General features: G+C 42.4%; 1 long non-coding RNA gene across 4 annotated transcripts in view; it reads left to right on the plus strand.

Annotated features, from left to right (window-relative positions):
• The window catches only part of LOC108594056 (uncharacterized), a 533,185-nt gene that overhangs the window by 276,201 nt on the left and 234,607 nt on the right, over positions 1-22,377 (plus strand). For all 4 annotated transcript variants that reach the window (XR_013524691.1, XR_013524692.1, XR_013524694.1 and 1 more), the window contains one exon: positions 10,291-10,348. This is a non-coding gene — a long non-coding RNA (uncharacterized LOC108594056). The remainder of the gene's footprint in view (positions 1-10,290; positions 10,349-22,377) is intronic.

Below are 22,377 nucleotides of genomic sequence, written 5' to 3' on the forward strand. Positions count from 1 at the left end.
ATGCAGAACCAAAGAATTGATACATAGCAGTAGAAAGTAGGACAGTGGCTACTAGGAGCTGGAGAGGGTGGGGAAAACGGGACATGCTGGTCAGAGGGTACAAATGGAGGATAAAAAGTCTGGAGATCTAATATACAGCATGAGGACTATAGTTAATAGACTGTACTATGTACTGCAAACTTGCTAAGGGAGTAGATTTCAGGTACTCTCACCACAAAAAAGAAACTGAGAAAATGGATGTTAATATGCTTGATTATGGTAATTTTTCACAATGGATATGTACATCAAAACGTGCTGTCATATACTTTAAATCTTTAACTTTTACAAAAATAAAAATCATGGCCCGGCGTGATGGCTCATACCTGTAATTCCAGCACTTTGGGAGGCCAAGGCAGGCAGATCATTTGAACCTAGGAGCAGGAGTTCAAGACCAGCCTGGGCAATATAGCGAGAACCCTGTCTCTACAAAAAATACAAAAATTAGCCAGATGTGGTAGTGTGTGCTGGTAGTCCCAGCTACTTTGGAGGTTGAGGTGAGAGGGTTGCTTAAGCCCAGGAAGTTGAGGCTGCAGTGAGTCGTGATCAGGTCACTGAACTCCAGCCTGGGTGACAGAGTGAGACCCTGTCTCAAAAAAAAAATAATATAAAGGACACCCCAGGACAAGAAGGCTGCTCTCTTGATAATCACTTCTAAAGGATTCAGGAAGTACCATCATAATCTGCTGTTGGACACAAAAATTGGTACAGCTTATTTGGAGGGACTCTAAGAATCAAATAATTGTAGTCACTACAAAAAATCTGCACTCTAGTTTGTTCTGATACACACCAGTGTTTGAGAACTACTGCTTGGCTCTGCATGCCATCACACTGTCTCACATGGCATCCTTGGCAGACATCTCTAATCAATCACAGTTCTCTTACCATCTCAGCCTACACATGACCTCCGTCAAGATCATTCTCGTCAGGCAGCCATTTCCAGTGAATCAGGGCAGAATGCCAAGGAGCTTTGAGAGGGGAAATTGCAAGGAATCCATTTCTTGACATGGATACTTTTCATCTCAGGCTTGGGTAAGAAAAACAAAATGGTTTTGATTGTGGATCATGGAAAAATGGAACAGACTCGAGTTAGGAGAAGGGGCTAGGGACATCTCTGTGACTTGGGGATGACCACAGGGGAACGCACAGCCTTGATCTGGAAGCAGCAGGCAGTAGTGGCAGGAATTGCTGAGCTGGAGTGGGGAGAGGTAGATCACCAATCGCCCTCTGCTCTCACGTCCAGATTATGGTCGTCTTGCAGGAAGTTTTTGTGTCTGTTATGACCTGGATTGTTTCTCCCTACCCAAGATTCATATGTTAAAGCCTTAACTCCCAATGGTATAGCATTAGGTGGTAGGGCTTTTAGGAGGTAATTGGATGTGTAATTTGGAAGGTCATGAGGGTGAATCCCCCAGGATGGGATTGTTGTCCCCATAAGAAGAGGAAGAGATACCAGAGATTCCTCTCTGTGCCCTGTAAAGATACAGTAAGAAGGTGTCCATGCCAGCAAGAGAGCCCTCAGCAAGAACCACGTTTGTAGATTGCCTGATCTTGGACTTCCCAGCCTCTAGAACCATGATAAAGTTTGAATCATCCAGTCTGTGGTATTTTGGTACAGTGGCCTGAGCTTAGACAGTCTCTTTATCAATAAGGTGGAAGAGGGAAGGCTGGTTTGCGGTTGTTTGTGACCTGTCAGCCTTATTACCAGAGGGCAGATGTGAAGGTGGAATTAGTTTAGATGAAAATGTTAGTGATGGCACAGCACAGTCCATCTCTCCCTACTTTACAGAAGAGGAGACTCCATTTCAGGTAGGTGATATGACTTACGCAAGATCTCAAATTGTGTTTATGATCCAGCCAAGATGCATGTGCATTTTTAATTTCCAGCTCAATGTTCTTAACACTCCTTTTTGAGATGCTCGGTGTTTTCTGAAACCTTCAGTTGCATTTTGATCTCCAACAGGGACTTGCACAGTGTTTCCCCAAATATCACTGAGGTCAACGTCTGCGAATCTGAGTCTCCTGGAAACATTTACAGTGAGATTAGAAAAGGAATTGAACGAGGTTAGGTGGTCTCTGTTGGGCCTGAAAATGTAACATGCAGAGTGGGAAATTAAAACAGGGTCTTTAGGGAGAGAAAGGAAAGAGAGTGAAAACCTGGCTGCTTATCTTCTTGCCACATGTGAACTCTGTTATTGGAGCTTCCGTTTTTGATAAGCTCAGTGTGTCTTATCACAGCCTTTGACAAATGCATTGATCATTTCTTAAACTGTGCCCAGGGAGGCATTTTCCTTTCTCTCACTGGACAGCCTTCCCTTTGCCTTTCCTTCCCTCCCTCTTTATTTGTTGACACTGATGTTGCATGCAGAGAACGTTGCTTTCAAAAATACATCTTTTTAATAACTTGTCTTCTAGGAGATGGGGGCACGTCTATGCTTGGGTGGGTTGCTAAGAAAAATCCTGCACTGATGTCTGACATCTCCTCCTATCACAGGGAGCCTTTGACAAAGAAAAATGGGCCTTACATTTGGTGCTCACACCCGGCACAGTCACTGATTCTGGATTGCAGATTCCAGCGGTGGAAGGCACCATTAAGACAGCCCATTTGTGATTTGGGCGTTTCTCAGAAGTCTTTAAAGCAACACTGATGAGCCACACAAAAACCCATGTTGCAGTGGTTGGGATTTTTTTCCCCCCAAGAAATTAAAAATCCTAGTCAAACACATCCAGCTAGCCGGTGCCTTATCACTAGGCAGGGAGGTAACTTGGAAAAAAAAATTTTTGATTACTCCCAGCTTGTGTGACAGATTCTGAAAGCAGCACATTACCATTCTATAACAAGAAAGCATACATACAATTCAATTTTACGCACTTCAGGCTTGGGAGTGTTTAGTACTTAGTCTAATTGATCGTGTGGAATGGGAAGGCTTTGGGAGCTAATTATCTTCCACATTGGAAACCTGTTATTGCTTGGATGACCTTTTTGGAAAATCAGGGCCCTTCTCAGATTTTTGCTGGGAGAATACTGTGGCCAAAACCAGCAAGAATAAGAAAAATGTCTTTCCATGGAAGCACCAATGATACCATTTGCTGACTGTCTTTTCATGTGGTTACTGCTTAATAGCCACAGACTGTTGTATGTTTACCAAGTCATTTTGCATTTTCAAATTAGAGATTTTAAGCATGCCTTTTTTTTTTTTTTTTTTTGAGATGGAGTCTTGCTCTGTCACCAGGTTAGAGTGCAGTGGTACCATCTCAGCTCATTGCAACCTTCTTCTCCCAGGTTCAAGCTATTTTCCTGCCTCAGCCTCCCAAGTAGCTTGGACTTGGTCAAACACCACCATGCGCACCACCATGCCTGGCTAATTTTTGTATTTTTGATAGAGATGGGGTTTCACCATGTTGGTCAGGATGGTTTCAATCTCTTGACCTCATGATCTGCCCACCTTGCCCTTTCAAAGTGCTGGGATTCCTGAGATCTTGATAGTACCAGTATTGATGCCCCCATTTTACGGATGAACAGGGAATTTGTCTCATCACAGTTGGCAGTTGGCTAACTGGTGAATTCAACTCAGGTTGTTCAAATTATTGAAAAATCGCTGCATTTTTTTTTTAGGGGTGGATATCAGTTTTACATTTTACAGGCAACTTTGTTCATGGAAATCATCAGAATAGGCCTTTGGATATAAGGCCCAGATATAAAGATGTAAAAAAAATGTCCAGTGTTCCTCGAGAAAACCAAGTACAGTCATGGATGACTTCGCGGGTTGCTCACTGCGCAATGGTGACATTGAAGAGCCCTTGCTCTGTTTGCCCAGCCTTGCATCCCAGTGTGTGTTGGGCATCTTCACCCAGAGAAGGGACCACTTTAATTTTCACAGAAGTACCTGCCAAGAGGAGGCGCTGTTTTCTGATTTGCACATGGGTGCCACGTGAGCTCTTAATAATCTTTATGAGTCAGTATTAACTGTGGAAGCTACGGGCTGAGACACACAGAATTCTATTTAGTGATGAAAACTGAGATGATGTTCAGCAGGATGGTGCCTTTGTAGAGTTAGAGGAAACTTGCTGCTCTCTCAAATTGGATTTAGGTTGAATGATACCTGAAGCCTACTTGTTTGTAAGAAGCCTGGGTTTCTTTTTCTAAAAGTTTGTTTGTAGTTGATCAGGGGAGCAGAATCTTGCTGAGAGGGAAGTATGGTCCGACCTGATCACTTCATTTTAGGCTGGAGAAAGGACTTTGAACATGAGTTAGACTAATTTTGGCATAGCCCTTAGGGTAGTGAATACACCAGAATTTTAGGAGTACTCTGTAAATATTTCAAATGCTTTGTCTAGACCTTGGAGGATGAAGACCATTGTGTGGTTGGAATGGGGGTGTCTTCTGAAGGAAGGGTCTGTTCCTATGGCCAGCCATCCTGAGATGGGAAATAAGACCTTGGGCTAAGAGAGGAAGGGACTTTTTTTGCATCTGGGTCTAGGGAGAGTAAGGACCTACCTTTTTAGAGCTCCCATTGGAGAGGCAATAACTCCAGTGGCAGCACTGAGTTTCTCTCTGAATAGTTTTGAAGTCCCCAACTGTTTGATAAAGGTTTGTTAAATAGTATGATCTGGAGGACTTAGACCTGTTCGAAAGGGGGATTAATAGAAGAGTTTCTCTCCAAGCTTGGAGTATAGAGTGGGTACACAGATGATTACATAAATATGCTGAAATACAAGTCTGTTTCCAAAGCCCTTTGACCCTTACAAAGGGAATGTCCAACAACGTCTCTGGCCAAAATGTTCCTCTTAATGTTGGCATAGCAGGGAGGCATCATGTTGCAGGTAAGTAAGTCCGGTTTCAATCACTAGTTCTGTAACTTACAGGCAAGTTACTAGCTTTCTCAGTTGCCTCCTCTGATAGAAGCATGTTCATCTCTACCTCAAAGATTTGGGATGAGTCTATCTTTGAGAAAGGGCCCTTGTACCAGGCACACAGAGGTGCTAAGAAAAATGTTAGCTCCTTCCTTGTTAGAAAAAGAAGCTCTTTCAAGATTGAAAAAAAAAAAAAAGATTTCTGGATGTCCCTTTAGTTGCACCAAGAAGGCATAATGCTGACTCTGTCTGGATCAGGGGCTGGCAGACATTTTCTGCAAAGGGCCAGGGAATGCATATTTTCTGCTTGGTGGGTCATACCGTCTCTGTCAGACCAACTCAGCTCTGCCACGGTAGCATGAAAACCCTAGACAATGCACAGACAAGTGGGCGTGGCTGTGTTTCAACAAGATTATGTTTATGAAAACAGGTGGCAGGCTGGCTTTGGCCTTTGGGATGTGGTTTGCAGACCTCTGATCTGAACAGTGTTCATTTCAAAAAACCTCATTGCACATTTATAAGTTTTGTCCACCCTCCCATTCTCTTCTCTGTAAATGGTTTTTGTTTTCTGCCTCTTTACTCTCTGTGGGCAGTGCACACAGTCAATTCTCAATAATTGAGGGTGCTGAGGAGATGCCTAATTTTCAAATAAAATGACCGAGAGAGCACTGAGAAAACAGAATCAATGGCTAATCCCACACACATAGTGCAGAGGATGCAGAGCTGGCGTAGCACACCCTCCCCTGGCCCTTCTCCACCGTCCATCTCTTTATTTAACTCACTGACCCATTTTGCCCTCTTGGAAATCAACTGGATTTGAAATGGCACCTTTAGCATATTTTTAAATCTTTTGCCCTACTTTTCCACGTTCATCCATGGATGATAGAAAGTTTTCAAATTAAGTGTCACTGTTCAAAGTCAAAAATTAATTAATTAGTCAGTGGCCAGACATGTGCAGTGCCCAGAATGCTTATCAGTCTGCCTCAAAAGCTTTGCTAATTAGAATGAAGTCAGAGTGGAACCAGGCAGATCAAAGAGCCCAATCTCTCTCCCTTAGAACTTCTCTCACATTGGTACTGGAATTCTAATCAATTCCACCATTTAAATACATTCTCTGGGCTGGGTCTTGTTTTGTCCGGGGTACAAAGTTCAATTAGGGATTCATCATAAGGATTTTCAGTTTGCAAGTACCTCTCTGTGGGGCACATTTTTCAATAGGAAAGACTTCAGTGTCTCCTTCAAAACACAGGTAGGTGTTCTATGGTTAGTACTTTACGCAGCTTGCTCAGCTTCCCAAGTGTGATGAAAAACTTGACTCTTGAGACTTTAATTCCAAAGTAGATGCTCAACATCTTCATTTGGACAAGCACAGGGCTGAGAAAATAGCCTGAGAGGTGTCTTTTGTAGATGAATACCATTTTATTTCATCGATCCATGAGAGCACATTTTATAAACAATTTTATTGAGGTATAGTTTACCTACTACAAGATTCACCTGTTTTAAGTGTGTAATTTGATTTTCAGTTAATTTACTGAGTTATACAGTCATCAGCACAATTCCGTTTTAGAATATTTTAATCACTTCAATAAAATCCTTCATGCCCATTTAATCCCTAATCCATCCTTAATACCTGGCAACCACTCCCTGCTTTTTGCGTCTCTATATGTATCTTTTTGGAGCATTTTATAGCAGTGGGATTATATGCTATCCAGTCTTTTGTGTTTGGCTTCTTTCACTTAGCATAATGTGTTCGACGTTCACACACGTGTCAGTATGTCCCCCCTTTTTATTACTGGCCAATAAATTTATACCACATATTTATCTGCTCACCAGCAAATAAATATTCGGGTTGTTTCCAGTTTGGGGCTGTTACGAATAAAGCTGTTATAACCATTTATGTGTGCACATATGTCATGTTTTTAGAAGTGGGAAGTGCTGAGTCATAGGGTAAATTTGACTTTTTTAAGATACTGCCGGCTGGGCGCAGTGGCTCACGCCTGTAATCCCAGCACTCTGGGAGGCCGAGGCGGGTGGATCACGAGGTCAAGAGATCGAGAACATCCTAGTCAACATGATGAAACTCCGTCTCTACTAAAATACAAAATAATTAGCTGGGTGTGGTGGCGCGTGTCTGTAATCCCAGCTACTCAGGAGGCTGAGGCAGGAGAATTGCCTAAACCCAGGAGGGGGAGGCTGCGGTGAGCGGAGATCGCGCCATTGCACTCCAGCCTGGGTAACAAGAGCAAAACTCCATCTCAAAAAAAAAAATATAAAAAGATACTGCTGGGTGTTTTTCCAAAGCAGCTGGCCACTTTACATGTCCACTGGCTAAGTATGAGGGCCCAAGTTGCTCTACATCCTCACCAATACAGTTGGGGTTGTTACTGCCTTTTTGATTATAGTCATCTTAGTGAGTGTGAAGAGGCATATTTTTGCAGTTTTGATTTACATGCCCCTGATGGCTGGACAGCTACTTACTGCATAGGATCATCTACACTAGAGTCTCCCATTGTGTCTTTGGAAAAGCACTAAGGCCATCAGATGCCTCACAAATAAAGAGGTTAGGAAATGATGCAAATTGTTTCTATGTCTATTCAGTGTATATTGTACTGAGAACTCCAGTCCTGCGATATAGAAACCTGCCTGAATTTATTTAACTCAGCACTTCCTAGATTTATCTGAAAATGTAAATTTTGTTACTGGAAGGTAAATAGTAAATGTTTTTCGGAAAGTGCCAAATTCTGCCTATTCCCCAGCCTCGGTCTTGCTGGAGAGAGTGAATAATGGGACAGTCAGCGTGTCCCATGCAGTGATCCTGGTTCCATAGGAAGCCAATGACTTAGGGAGGAGACCAGGGACATTTTTATGCCTGGACGTTTACTTTATTTCCCCACATTACTCCCATAACCTCCTCTACCAGGGTTGGGTTTCTGCAAAATGTGGAGTGTCAGGAATGGAATGGGAAGATCTGGCTTGTGGGATGGAATGGAAGGTTTTCTCCAGTTCTTGGCATTGTTCTGATGAAGGAGGGAGGTGAGCTGGATGATGAAAGGAAGGCCTGCCACGGATCTCATGGGACTCATTAGAATCTTGGAGTAGGATGAATGGTGGACCCTAAAAGACATGCCCAACTGGAACTTGTGAGTGTTAATCTATTTGAAAAAGGAGTCTTTGTAGATATAAACAAGTTAATAATATTTTTGTTAATGATTTTTAAAAATTGTACATATTTGTACATAATTGTACATATTTGTGGGATACACAGTGATGTTTTGATATATACAATAGATAGTGATCAGATCATGGCAATTAGCATATCCATAATATAAAACATTATTTCTTTATGTGAGAACATTCAATAGCCTCTCATCCAGCTCTTTGAAAATATATATTATTGTTAATCACATACAGTTCCATCCTACAGTGCTGTGGAACTAGAACTTACTCCTCCTATCTGGCTGAGTTTTTATATCCTTTACAATATACCTATACCTATACCTATACCCCACCTTCTGTCCCTCCCTTTCCACCCTCTAGTAACCTCTGTCCAGCTAAGTTAAGGATCTTGAAATGAGTTTATCCTACATTGTCAGGGTGAGACCTGAATCCAAAGACACGTGTCTTTATAAGAGGCAGATAAGGAAAAGATAAAGAGAGGAGGAAACAGACAATCAAGGAATCCCTGGACCCAGAAACTGGAAGAAACAAGGAAGGATTCTTTCTTGGAGGCTTTAAATTTCCAAGCTTGTGGTTATTTGTTATGGCAGCCCTAGGAAACCAGTGTAGATCTGATGTTGCACAAACAGCATTGTGATCAGAAAATATTTATTAGGATGGGAGACTTCAAGTCCTCCCTTCCAGTCCACACTTAGTTCTGAACCAGGACGGAGATACAGATAATGCAGCAGATAGTGCTTGCCAGCTCTGAGCACTCATAGGTCAAAGTATAACTTAATTATCCTAGACACGAAAGTGAAGAAGGGGCATGCAGGGAAGGAGAAGAGGCAACGGGAGAAAGAGGAGGAAAGGAAGAACATGCGGAGTAAAATCAGTCAAATGTATATTCTTTAGACCCAAGAACAAGTCTAATGGGGGTTGGAAATGCTTAGTAATGTGGACTGAGAAGCAGAAGGTCCTAGAGTGGGTGAGAGTGACACCTCTCAGGGCAAGCCTGGGACACACAACCTGGGGTTTTCCTGGGTCAACTCTGCAACTTTTCATTTCCTCGCTTATCAAAGCCTGGAGGATAGCTTCTCTTTGCAGAGGAGGAGGAGGGGGTTGCAGCATTCTGGGTGGTGGATAGGGTGGGATGAAGGGTAAAAACTTTGTCCTAATAATGTAAAGGTATCATGTTCTATTCTTACAGATTTCTGTCTGTAAGAATGAAGCCATATAAGATGGTTCTATCAGATCCTGAAGCAGCAGCCTTCAGATAGCTAATTATGACAGTATCTAACATTTATTTATCATAGCTCCAGCCACAGGAGCTTTATATGTAGAAACTCTTCCCATACAATAATCCTATGAGGCAGAAATTATGTTTATCCCTTTCCTTAAGATAAGGAAACTGAGGTTCAGAGAGGTTTAGTGATTTGCCCAACATCTCGTAGCTAGTAAATGAGGAAAGCAGGATTTAAATCCTAGATAATCTGACTCCAGTTTCAAACTGTTCAACCACTTTAGGCCATGAAACCAAGATCTCCTGGTCACATGGGAAGAAGGAGGCTGGATTCACTCAAGCTCCAGAATTCTTATTCCAGACCAAAAGAACATTCCCTTATTCATGACAAAGGGAATTTTCACATTTGGCTTGCTGAGTAATATCAGTGCTTTGATGTGTATGAGGGATGCTGGCTGCAAAGTTGAGGTTCTTGGTATAATTATGATTGATAGGCAGTGGATAGGGTAGAAAGTATGGGCAGTCCTGAAATCTAGTCCTGGCTCTGATAATGCGCGTTCCTGGGAAAGTCACTGAAGCTCTCAGCCTTCGTTTATTTGTAAAGGGGAAATAATTATCTGATATCTAACTTGCAAAGATGTTGAGTTAAATATGTATATATAAAACTATAACAATACATATAAAACTACATATATAACTAATATTAACTACACATAACTGTATAAACCACAGATTCCCAACCCCTGGCCCATGGACTGGTACCAGTTTGTGCCCTGTTAGGAACCAGCCACATAGCAGAAGGTGAGTGGTGAGCAAGCCAGGCTTCATCTGTATATACAGCTGCTTCCCACTGCTTGCATCACCACCTCAGCTCCTGTCAGATTAGTGGAGGCATTAGATTCTTATAGGCGTGGGAGCCCTGCTGTGAACTACACGTGCAAGGGACCTAGGTTGCATGCTCCTAGATGAGAATCTCATTCCCTGTTGTTATCTCTCTGCAGATGGGACCGTTTAGTTGCAGGACAACAAGCTCAGCGCCCCCACTGATTCTACGTTATGGTGAGTTGTGTAATTACTTTATTATATATTACAATGTAATAATAGAAATAAAGTGCACAATAAATGTAATGTACTCGAATCATCCCACAATCACCCCCTCTGCTGACCCCGGTCTGTGAAAAAATTGTCTTCCGCAAAACTGGTCCCTGGTGCCAAAACAGTTGGGGACCGCTGATATAAACTATATACAAAACTCTCTCTAGGGGTATATATTTATATATAGCCAAAAGCTGAATACCAGGTACCATATTTGGTGCCCAGTAGACACTGAATGCTTGACGTTCATGTTATCATGAATGTTACTATTTTTGTTCTAACTTCACCAGGCTTATGGGATAAATATTTGTCCCCAAAAAGTTTCTTTGATTGAAATTACTCACTCAAACAAATGCCCCATATTATTTAGAGGAGAAATGAAGTCTTTTTGAGGCTTGCTAGTTTAAACATTAGTACTGGGTTGTTAATCTGGCTGAACAAATTGAAAACAGACAAAATATCTGCAGCCACGTGGAAACAATCAACAACCATTCATGCCTCAAAATAGGTGAATTTTATTGATGTTTAAGGGATGACTTGGTGCAAAATTACCTATTAGGGTGGCTTCCCTGTCTTAGGTTAGAAACCACCCTGGCTCTCAGAAGCATGGCCATTAGCCACTAGCTTCTGTTTCAGGGCTGTAGAGATGGTGACAAGAGGAGAGCCTGGAGCAGGTCACACATACTGGCAGGTGCAGCAAGAATCAAGTTGTAAATAACTCAGCAAATGTTAGAGAATGGGATGCATGGCATTTGGAATAATAAGTGCGCCCTCTCTGAGCAGTCACTCCTCATAACCTTTTGGAAAATTACACTGACCTGCATCTTGGCAAAGGGCATTTATCAAAAGGAGAGCTGGCCAGACTTGAAGAAGCCATGGTGAGAGGGGATTATCAGCAGGAGGCTTGGCAGGTGGACGGACTTGGACCTGGGGTGAGCCCATGTGGTCTTGGAATTGCTTACTGTTCATAACTTACTTTTTGGGAAAGAGTAGAGGCAACAAACTCAGACATCTACTTCAGCTCCTGTTAGTTGCAATTGTGTGGGAATGCAGACCCTGCGCCACATAACCTTCTGTTTATTATTTTTTCTCCCCAAGCAAGGCTAGAGTCCTGGAATGTACATGTCTCCATTTAGAGTCTGGAGATAACATCTAAGTTTTATTTCTGACAGTATGCTAGATGGCCAAGTGGGGCTTAAGTTCAAAGGACCCTTGCTGTGTGTGGGAACCGGTTGGTGACCTTTGACCTAATGAATTCATTTGATGCAAATCCCAGCTGGAATGTGTTTTGTGGGCATTCCCGAGTAATGCTTTTCATATTTCAGGTTGGGGCTCATTAAGGGATCATGACATTAGTTTTGTGGGCCATAGCTGCTTTTTATATTCTAAAAAACATAAAATAGGGCTAGGTATGGTGACCCACACTCACAGTCCCAGCACTTTGGGAGGCTGAGGTGGGAGGATTGCTTAAGCTCAGGAGTTCAAGACAAGCCTAGGCAACATAGTAAGACCCTGTCTCTACCAAAAATAATAATAATAAAAATAGCAGCCAGGCACGGTGGCTTACATCTGTAATACCAGCACTTTGGGAGGTCGAGGCAGGCAGATCACAAGGTCAGGAGATCGATACCATCCTGGCTAACATGGTGAAACCCCGTCTCTACTAAAAATACAAAAGTAGCTGGGCGTGGTGGTGCGTGCCTGTATTCTCAGCTACTTGGGAGGCTGAGGCAGGAGAATCACTTGAACCTGGGAAGTAGAGGTTGCAGTGAGCAGAGATCACACCACTGCACTCCAGCCTGGGTGACAGAGTGAGACTCCTTCTCCAAAAAAAAGAAAAAAGTTAGCCAGGTGTGGTGGTACACAATGTACAGGTGCACACCTGTAGTCCCAGCTACTTAGGAGGCTGAGATGAGACGATCACTTAAGACCCAGGAAGTCGAGTCTGCAGTGAGCTATGATTGCACCACTGCACTCCAGCCTGAGACCCTGACTCAAAAAGGAAAGAAGCAGAAAATATCAGAATGTTTTACATGTTATATGCAAAACCCAAATATTTAAAGCATGTCAGATGGAGCTGCAGCAGTTGAAGCCTACAGAAGAACCATCTCATTTAAACTACCTCCTTTTTCTCTGTGGTCTCTGAGGATGCTCAGAGCAAGATGTGAAAAACACATTTCTAGAGAATCTGAAGGACTGTTTGCATTGAGCCCTGGTGTGGTTTTGGAACTCACTGATGGTACTGTGTTTCTTCAGCAGAGAGCATCATAGCCTTGTATTGGGCCTGGAAACCATCTTGTTAGGCTGGGTGCTTGGTATGAATGAAGTGGGTATGGTCTTTCCTATGGGAACAGAATTTGAATGCTGAGCTTCTCTGTGTGAGCAGACCCTGAGAAATGGTTCATGGCATCCAAAGACACAGGAGACCAGTTTTGTAAACTTAGCATGCCATTTTGTTCAGGAAAACATGATACACTCCTATTATAGAAACTTACCTGTTCATGTCATCAGTCAGGGCATATCACCTGTGCTGGCGGAGCTCAAGCTCGAAAGGAATTGGATTCCTTCAATTGGTTTTACTCTGGTGCTGGAGACTGTGAGTTAGAATACAGGGGAGTGAGTGAACTTTCCCCTTATTTCGACGTTGTTGCCTTTTCCTTGAACGGTAGGATTGTAGCCTCACAGGATCCTCCCACCCCTCTCTATTTTATAAAAGAGAAAATGAAACCTCAGAGAGGTTAAGTGTCTGGAAACCGAGACTTGAACGATGTCAGAAGTAATTTCTTTCCATCTCTCATCTCGTGGCTCATGGCTGCATGTTAGCATAAAGCTTTATGGAGCTCTTGGGACACAGACAAGCTGTCTCCCCAGGGCTGAAAATGTGGAGGCCAACAGATATCTTTTTTTTTTTTTAATTGTACAGCTTTGACTACCTGGAAAAGTTGTACTGATCTTCTTTCTCCTGCTTCCAAAATTCCTAAGGAAGATAACTGACTGGCCCAGCTCATTTTGAGAGCTCGCCCATGGCCAGTCAGCTAAGGCCAGGGGTGTTGCTATGTAAAGCTTTCACAGCTCCAGCAGGAAGAACATGGGAGGAGCTGGCAAAAGGGGCAGTTCCACAAATTAAAGAGGGAGGTTGAGGGATAGTGCTGGATAGAAAGAAAAAAAGCAAGTATTTGCTTTACGGGCCTATTACCTTCCATAGTGCCTTACTCTCTTAAAACCTCAGTATAGGCCGGGCGTGGTGGCTCAGGCCTGTAATCCCAGCACTTTGGGAGGCCGAGGCGGGTGGATCACGAGGTCAACAGATCGAGACCATCTTGGTCAACATGGTGAAACCCTGTCTCTACTAAAAATTACAAAAGATTAGCTGGGCACGGTGGCGCGTGCCTGTAATCCCAGCTACTCAGGAGGCTGAGGCAGGAGAATTGCCTGAACCCAGGGGGCGGAGATTGCAGTGAGCCGAGATCGCAGCATTGCACTCCAGCCTGGGTAACAAGAGCAAAACTCCGTCTCAAAAAAAAAAAAAAACAGAAAACACCTCAGTATAGGACCATGGTCATTCATTTGTTAGTTACTATTATTATTTTAGACAGAGTCTCATTTCCATCGCTCAGGCAGGAGTGCAGTGATGGGATCACAAATCACCACAGCCTTGACATCCTGGACTCAGGTCATCTTCCCACCTCAGCCTCCCGAGGAGCTGGACTTGCAGGTATACACCACCATGCCAGGCCAATTTTTTTTTTTTTCTTTTGAGAGACAGGGTTTTTGCCATTTTGCCCAGACTGGTCTGAAACTCCTGGGCTCAAGTGATCCTCCTGCCTGAGCCTCCCAAAGTGCTAGGATTATATGAGCCACTGTGCCTGGCTGATAATTGTTTTATTAATTTGTTCTCTCAACTATTATTTACTGATCACCTCATAGGTACCTGACATGTTATAACATCCTTGTTGATTCTAAATCATTGAGTCAAATTAGAATAAGGACAAATAGGCTGAGTGTGGTGGCTCACTCCCGTAATCCTAGCACTTTGGGAGGCCAAGACAGGCAGATCACCTGAGGTCAGGAGTTCAAGACCAGCCTGGCCAACGAGGCGAAACCCCGTCTCTATTAAAAATACAGAAATTAGCTGGTCATGGTGGTGCATGCCAGTAATTTCAGCTATTCAGGAGGCTGAGGCAGGAGAATCGCTTGACCCCAGGAGGCAGAGGCTGCAGTGAGCCAAGATTGCACCACTGCACTCCAGTTTAGGCAACAGAGCAAGACTATCTCAGAAAAATAAAAAATAAACAAAAAATAAGAACAGCTAATATGAGAGATATAATACGAGTGATACTAAACAGAGAAAACAGTTCATCTTTGCTCTAAATGTGTGTGTTATATCTGTTTATCTACCTATCTGTACTAGGCTGAATACTCCATCAGAGCAGAGATTTCATCTTAGTTATTCTCATAAAATCTAAAATGTAAACAGTATGGTTGAAGGGTTAAGAACACTGGCTTTGAAGCCAGACTTTCTGGGTTCTGATCTTAGCTTCACCGCTTGCTTTTTAGCTATCTGACCTCAGGAAAGTTACTTAACTTCTCTGTTAAGTAACTTATTAAAGAAATCTATAATTTCTTTATAGATAGAGAAATTTCCTTATCTATAAAATGAAGACACTGATAGTTTCTACTTCATAGGGTGTGTAAGTACTAAATGCATTTAATATATGTAAAATATTTGAAATAGTACCATGCTATTTAGTCAATACTCAATAAACATTGAGTTCTGATGACCTATTAGTATTCGAAGAAAGAATATGATAATCCACATTGGGGGAAATGTTTGGCTTTGGGCCTGATGCAATGCACCTCTTTTCCTTTCCTCGTGCAAAGTCTGAGCAGCATTCAGAACCAAGGATCCGAGCTCATAGCATCACACAGAATGTGTTTTTCTTGGCTGCCCCTTCACCCAGAGGGTAAAAGACAATGAAGCAATCAAACTCCAAATAAAAGTTGCAATACGATTTTCTTTTCCTCTTCAATGAATCTTTCAGCTGTACCATTCCGTGCAGTTTCTGCATAGGGGGTATTGATGATGTGCCATATTTCATTATATTCAGCGCTCTACTTTGTGAACAAAGAGAGAGAAAGCCCTGCTGAATGCCTGAGGAACACGTTCTCCTTTATCCAAATGGAGAGTATCCAGGCGGAAATACCACCTGTGGATAGAGCTGGGTTATAGCCAAGAGGGACACTTCAGCAGAACTGATCTGAAAGAGACCTTAGTTTCTGCACTAATGGATTAGAACCTAGGGCTGCTATTGGATATAACCTGCCACCAAACATAGGCTCTAGGATGGTGTTTTTCAAATCTGAATGTACCTATGAGTTCTCTGGGAATCCTGTCACAATACAGATTCTGACTCAGTAGGTCTGGGATAGAATCTGGGATGCGGCTTTTTTAACAGGTGCGCAGGCGATTGTGATTGTGAAGCTGCCGGTCTGTGGACCACGCTTGGAGTAGCAAGGATGTTGCACATCCCTCAGTCTCCCTGGCTTATTTACCACCCCTTTATTTACTGTAACATTGCTCTCAGATAACCACATTGTTGACAGCATTGCAGAACTTGATTATTTATTCATATATTCAACAAATATTTATTGAGCGTCAACTCTACTCCTGAGCTGTTATAAATGTCATGAATTTATTCCAAACCAGTGTTTCTAAGCCTTGGTCCTATTGATATTTTGGGCTGGATGATTCTTTGTTACAGGGAGCTGTCCTTTGTATTGTAGGGTGTTTGGCAGCACCTCTGGTCTCTGCTCACTGGATGTCAGTAGCACCTTCTCCCCAAAACTGTGACATTGCTTGGGTTCCCCTGAAGGACAAAATCACCCTGGGTAGAGAACCACTGGGTCAACTCAAGGTTGGTCAGCTGTGACAACAGAAACTACTACTTACAAAGTCTGTGCTTTGCAGACATAGTATTGCAAGCATGAAGTATTATATGTGTATGAGCTTGTCTGAGCCTTGTCACAGTGCTCAGTTTCCCAGATGAAGGGGTGAAGCTCATGGTACAACTGAGATTTGAACCCTGGTCTTTAGGATCCAAGCCCCAAATGTTACCCACTATACCACACTGCCTTCTCTGCACTTCCCTGCCTATTTTTGGCTTAGATAAGCCACTGGGCCTCCTTGGCTTAGTGTCTTTCTCTTTCAGTACTATAATAATAATTCCAACATCTCTTCATGCATTTAAAGAGGTGGAAAAATGCAGTGATTAAAAGCTCTCTGGGGCGGGGCATGGTGGCTTACACCTATCATAGAATTCTAGCACTTTGGGAGGCCAGGGTGGGAGGATCATTTGAGCTCAGGAGTTTGAGACCAGCCTGGGCAACATTGTAAGACCCTGTCTCTACAAAATTAAAAATTAGCAAGGCATGGTGGCATGTGGTCTCAGCTAATTGGAAGGCTCAGGTGGGAGGATTGCTTGAGCCTGGGAGGTCAAAGCTTCATTGAACCATGTTCATGCCACTGCACTGCAGCCTGGCTTACAAAGCAAGACCCTGTCTTAAACAACAACAATAAAAACAAACAAAAAAACACTCTCTGGACCTTACCTGGCCCCACCACCTACTACGTTATTTATTGAATTAGACATTTATTTTGAAATTTTAGTTAATTTTTATTTAAACTTTTTTCTTGTATGGATACATTCTATTTCACATATTTGCAGGGTACAGGTGAGAATTTATAACATGCCTAGAATGATCATGCATGGAATGATAAGTCAGGATATTTGTTTTGAGTCTGTTTTCTCTTACTCATATGTGGAAAGGGGATAAACAGTACATGCCTTATGGTGATACGTGGTATTGCTGTTGTTATCAGGAGGTAGAAGAGTGTCTGAGGCCAATGTTAGTGCATAGACTAATTGGCTACTTCCTTCGTGTCATCCTTTTGGTTTCTCTTACTGTCTAAGAATTCATGGTGGACAAATCCTACTAGTCGCTTTTCTTTTCTTCCAGGATTTTGACTAATGAGCTCCCACACAAAGCGCTGGATTCATAGCTGCACCTCCCTACCCCCAACACTTCTGGAGCAGGGTTTCAATTTCCAAAGCAGGGTTCCAAACCTCGACTAGGGAACATGGCTAGGCCTGAGGCTGAGTAGAGCCTCTGTGATACTGTGATAGAATAAAAAATACATATTTGATCTTCTTCCTTAGTTCTTAATATAGAGGCCCTAAAACCATTTTAATGTTCTGAGTCAGATGGGGTGAGAGGAGCATCTTTTGCTACTCTTAATAAGTCACTTTGAACCATACCTGAGTTTATGTAAATGAGGTGATTCTTGGTGAGACCCTAGCTAGCTTCAGGATGGGGGCTGGTTATAAGAGGAACCAACCATGTGATTAGAGGGTTGGAACTTTCAGGGAGGGGGAAAGGGCTAGAGATAAAGCTGATCACAAATGGAATCTAGCATGCTTATATAATGGAAGTTCCATGAAATCCCCTAAACTGGACGGGCTCAGAGAGCTGCTGAGTTGGTGAACACATCCATGTGCCAGGAAGGTGGCACACCCCAATTCCACAGGGACAAATGTCACTATGCTTAGGACCCTTCTAACCTCACCCTGTGTGCCTCTTCATCTGATGTGCATTTGTATCCTTTATGTTAAACCAGTAATAGTAAATAAGTGGCTTTTCCTGAGTTCCATGAGCCATTGTAGCAAACTATTGAACATGGGGGTGCTGGTGGGGAACCCCTGATTTATAGTTGGTCTATTAGAAGTACAAGAGACCCAGAACTTGCAGTTAACATCTGAAGTGGGAGCAGTCTTGAGGGACTGAGCCCTTAACCTGTGGGGTCTGGTGCATATCCTGGGTAGTTGGTCTTAGAACTGGATTTGTGGACACCCAGTTGGTTGTCTGAAGAGTTGAATAATTGGTTATTGGTGTGGAAAAAACCCACACATTTGATGTCAGAAGTGTTATGAGTAGAAACAGATCTTAGTTTCTTATTCCTTCTATATTAATCCATTTTCATGCTGCTGATAAAGAAATACCTGAGACTGGGCAATTTACAAAAGAAAGAGGTTTACTGGACTCACAGTTCCACATGGCTGGGGGAGGCCTTACAATCATGAGGGAAGGCAAGAAGGAGCGAGCTACATCTTACATGGATGGCAGCACGCAAAAAGAAAGCTTATGCAGAGGAACTCCCATTTCTAAAACCATCAGATCTCATGAGACCCATTCACTATCAACACTATCACAAGAACAGCCTGGGAAAGATCCACCCCCATGATTCAGTCATCTCCCACTGGGTCCCTCCCATAACACATGGGAATTATGGGACCTAGAAGATGAGATTTGGGTGGGGACACAGAGCCAAACTATATCACCTTCTTCACCAAGTTAAAGACTATTGACTTACAGGGTGAGGCCAAAGGCCTATAGGGTCCTTAAGATGGATAAAGAGGGAAGTCTGGGGGATATGCAAAAAGAAAGTGGTAAATAGTGGGCCCTAACTCTGCAACACCCCTATCCCTTGCCCTTTAATAAGTTGTATTCCAGTGAATGTTGCTCTCTGAGCAATTGCATTCATCCCTTCTTCTTTTCTTGGAGCAGACTGATGGGTGGAAAGAGTTGGCAACTTTCTTCCCACAAAACAAGAGTGATGGCCTCTCCTTTACAGACCAAGGAAGAAATGTGGAATCTGGAGAAGGGTCTGCCCTTAACTCTTACCTTGGTTTTCAGAAATGAGGAAACTGACCTCATTTTTATTTTACGCAAATCAATTTTCATCCCTTTGGCATTTGTTACATTCACTCAGTCAATCGTTTAATTGCTTCATCCAGGTGGCTGGTGGGGGTCACAACTGCTCCTCTTTGGACACCCTCTGCTTCCAGCAATTATCCCTGTCTCCCCTTCAGAGAAGTGCCATATGCCAGAGTGGGGCTTGTTGGGGACCTGGGCCAGGCTTAAGGAGAAGTTTTAATTTAGTGTAATAATCAAGACTGATATCCTTGTGCAAAATGCTCAGATAGAATACACATTCATACTAAAAGAGTTTTCATCGTCTTTGTTTTTAAAACCATTGCATTTTTATTACTCATTTATTGGCATCTTGCTGTTTTCACTTAGCAGTATCTGTGTAGCCCTGGTAAATCATTTTAATGATATTCTAAGTGCAATGGAAAGCTACTGGAAGTTTTTGAACACAGGGGTATATTGTGTTCTTTGGGAAATGATTTCCACATCAAGTCCAACAGCACCTGTGAGGAAGCATTCCAAGACCCCAGCCTCCTAATCCCTGCTCACACCTCCAGTTGATTTTTATACCCACACTGTGGGTATTTTAGACCCCAGTGCCTGCTCCCCTCCCTGATATTCTCACATCCAGACTTCAGCCACACAGCCGCCCTCTCCCCAAAGCTCCATCACTCACTTTTCTCTTTGTACTCGCTAGTAATTCCTATGTCTGAAGAACAGATTTCCTTTCAACTTGACTTCTTTGAAGTCCTGTGCCTTTGAATGATTTCCACTTCTTTTATTCTTGAGGAATATTCCTAATGGTTGTTTTCATGAGCATCAGTGATGGGAGTTTGCTACCAGCAAGTATACCCTGCCAGTGTCTTCTTGGTGAACAAGAAAATATCAGAGATTAAAAGAATCTAAGGGGTCATAGAAGATAATTGGCCAACCAGGGCAAGAATCCATTTTGAGGGCTAATGGTCATCAAATTAAATACCTCCAGGGACTAGGAACTCACTACCTCCAAGGCCAGTTTATTTCATCATTGGACAGCCTTATCTGTTCGACATTTTTCTTACATTTTTCCTTTTCTGAAGTGCCACCCTTCTTAATCTCTAACTTATACTTCCAAAATCAAAGTGTTCTCATTACTTTCTTAGTGTTTCATTGTAATTTCCCCAAACCACAATGACTGTTTTCTCATAAAGCATATTGCTTGCTCAGTTTTTATTTTTATTTTTTACATCTTTATCAAGGTAAAATTGAAATTCAATAAATTGCACATACTCAAAGTATAGAATTAGATGCATCTTCATTTACCTATACACTTTCAAAACCATCATAATTAAAATAGTGAATATATTCAGCATTTCCAAAAGTTGTCTTAAGCCCCTTTTATAATATCTTCTTACCCCTTCCTCTTCCATTTCCAGGAAGCCCTAGCTTGCTTTCTGTCATGAGTTTGCATTTTCTAGAATTATGAATAAACACAGTCATACAGTTTGTACTCTTTCTTTGTCTGGATACCTTCACGTAGCATCATGACTTTGAAATTCATCCTTTTTGTAGTGTGTGTCAATAGTTAAGTGCTTTTTATTGCTGATCAGTGTTTTACTGTATGGATGTACCATACAGTAAATAATGTAGATGTTTCCAGTAGATAAGTCCAGTAAGACTTTCATGAACACTGTGTACAAAATCTCTATGGACATATGCTTTGTTTTCTGTTGAGTAAATGCCAAGAACTAGCATGGCTGGATGGTAGTAAGTATATGTTTAATTTTTGAAAAAGCTGCCAAATTGTTTTCGTGTGGTTGTGTCGTTTTACATTCCTACCAGCAGGGTATGAGAGTTTTAATTACTCCTCATCTTCACTGCTCCTTGAAATGGTAAATCTTTTTATTTTTAACCTCTGCTCATTTTCAATCCTGTGATCTTAGAGTACATTGGACATGTCTTCATGTCTCCCAAGAAAAGATTTGTGACAGTGTGCCTGCCATATTTTATTCTTCAGAGCTCCCTGATTATATCGAATTATCTACTCAACAAAAACTATTAGGATTTACTTTGTGCCAAGCCTCGTGTTGCTCAGGATACCTGGATCAAGGCAACTAGGTTGATTTCTAGCTAACAGTTCCAGGGCTTATGATGTGGTTTGCAATGGATTGCCCACCCAGTGAAATGAAAGTCTGGGCATTGAATGACACCACGTGTTTGAATACCACAAATGGTTCACTGCTGCTTGAATGTAGGATTAAGACAGCAAGAAATAAGGTGAGACACCATTATGAAGCCCCTTGTCTGCTATATTAAAGGATCGGTGATGCTGGCCCTCAAATAATTTTGAGAAACGGAAAGGCATGTTTGGATCTGTTCTATATAAAACTCACTTTGATGGGATAAGGATTCTCTTTCTTTGGCGACACAGGCCCTGACATCCCTCTCTCCCTCCTCTCTCTCTCACTCCTCTCTTGATTTGTCATATTCTTTAGATTCCCCTGGGTGGACTTGGAGCATTTCTGTCTGTTTCAAACCTCACACATCTCTGGCTTTTAAAATCTAAGTGGTGGTACCTGTGCTTGGGTCCCAACTACTGTGTTCTTTGGATAAGAATATGGTTTTCCAGGTGTCATTGCTGGAAGAGAAGGGATGTCCTTGTAGGAATGACCATTGGTTTGGGCTGTCATGTTACCTGCCAGAGCCCTGCAGGAGTGTACTTTCCTGGGGTGTCCATTTGTCAAGATGCTGAGGAAAACCGCCTGGGTAACAGAGGTCAAGGGAGAGTCCGGACCTTGGGGTTTCATGTGCGTGCACACGCGCACATGCACAGTACTGACATTTAGGTGGGACACCCTGATAACCTGTTAAAAGACTTTCATTTTGATTGGTGAATAGGAGCTTCCTGGTGCTCCCTAGTCAGTATGATCCCCTCTCTTTCCCAAAAGGGATCCCAGTACTGTGCTCTAATGTTGCAGCAGGTATCCTTCTCAACTGGTCAATACCTATGCCATGATGGTTTTTATGGTTATTTAATATTTAAAATTCACATCACCATCAAAAAATACAAATTAGCAAGCAAAGAAATGGACTGTGCTGGTCTGATCCTGGGTGTGTGTGTGTATGAACACATATATTTATGTATACCAGGCTGTGCTGAAGAGGGTACTTATGTGCTTAGAAATAAAATCATAGGAGAATATGTCTTTAAATCAGCATAAATGTTTCACCAATAAGGCAGTGGTGTC

The sequence above is a fragment of the Callithrix jacchus genome, chromosome 12 (genome assembly GCF_049354715.1).
Source record: "Callithrix jacchus isolate 240 chromosome 12, calJac240_pri, whole genome shotgun sequence".
In the NCBI taxonomy this organism is placed as follows: domain Eukaryota; kingdom Metazoa; phylum Chordata; class Mammalia; order Primates; family Cebidae; genus Callithrix; species Callithrix jacchus.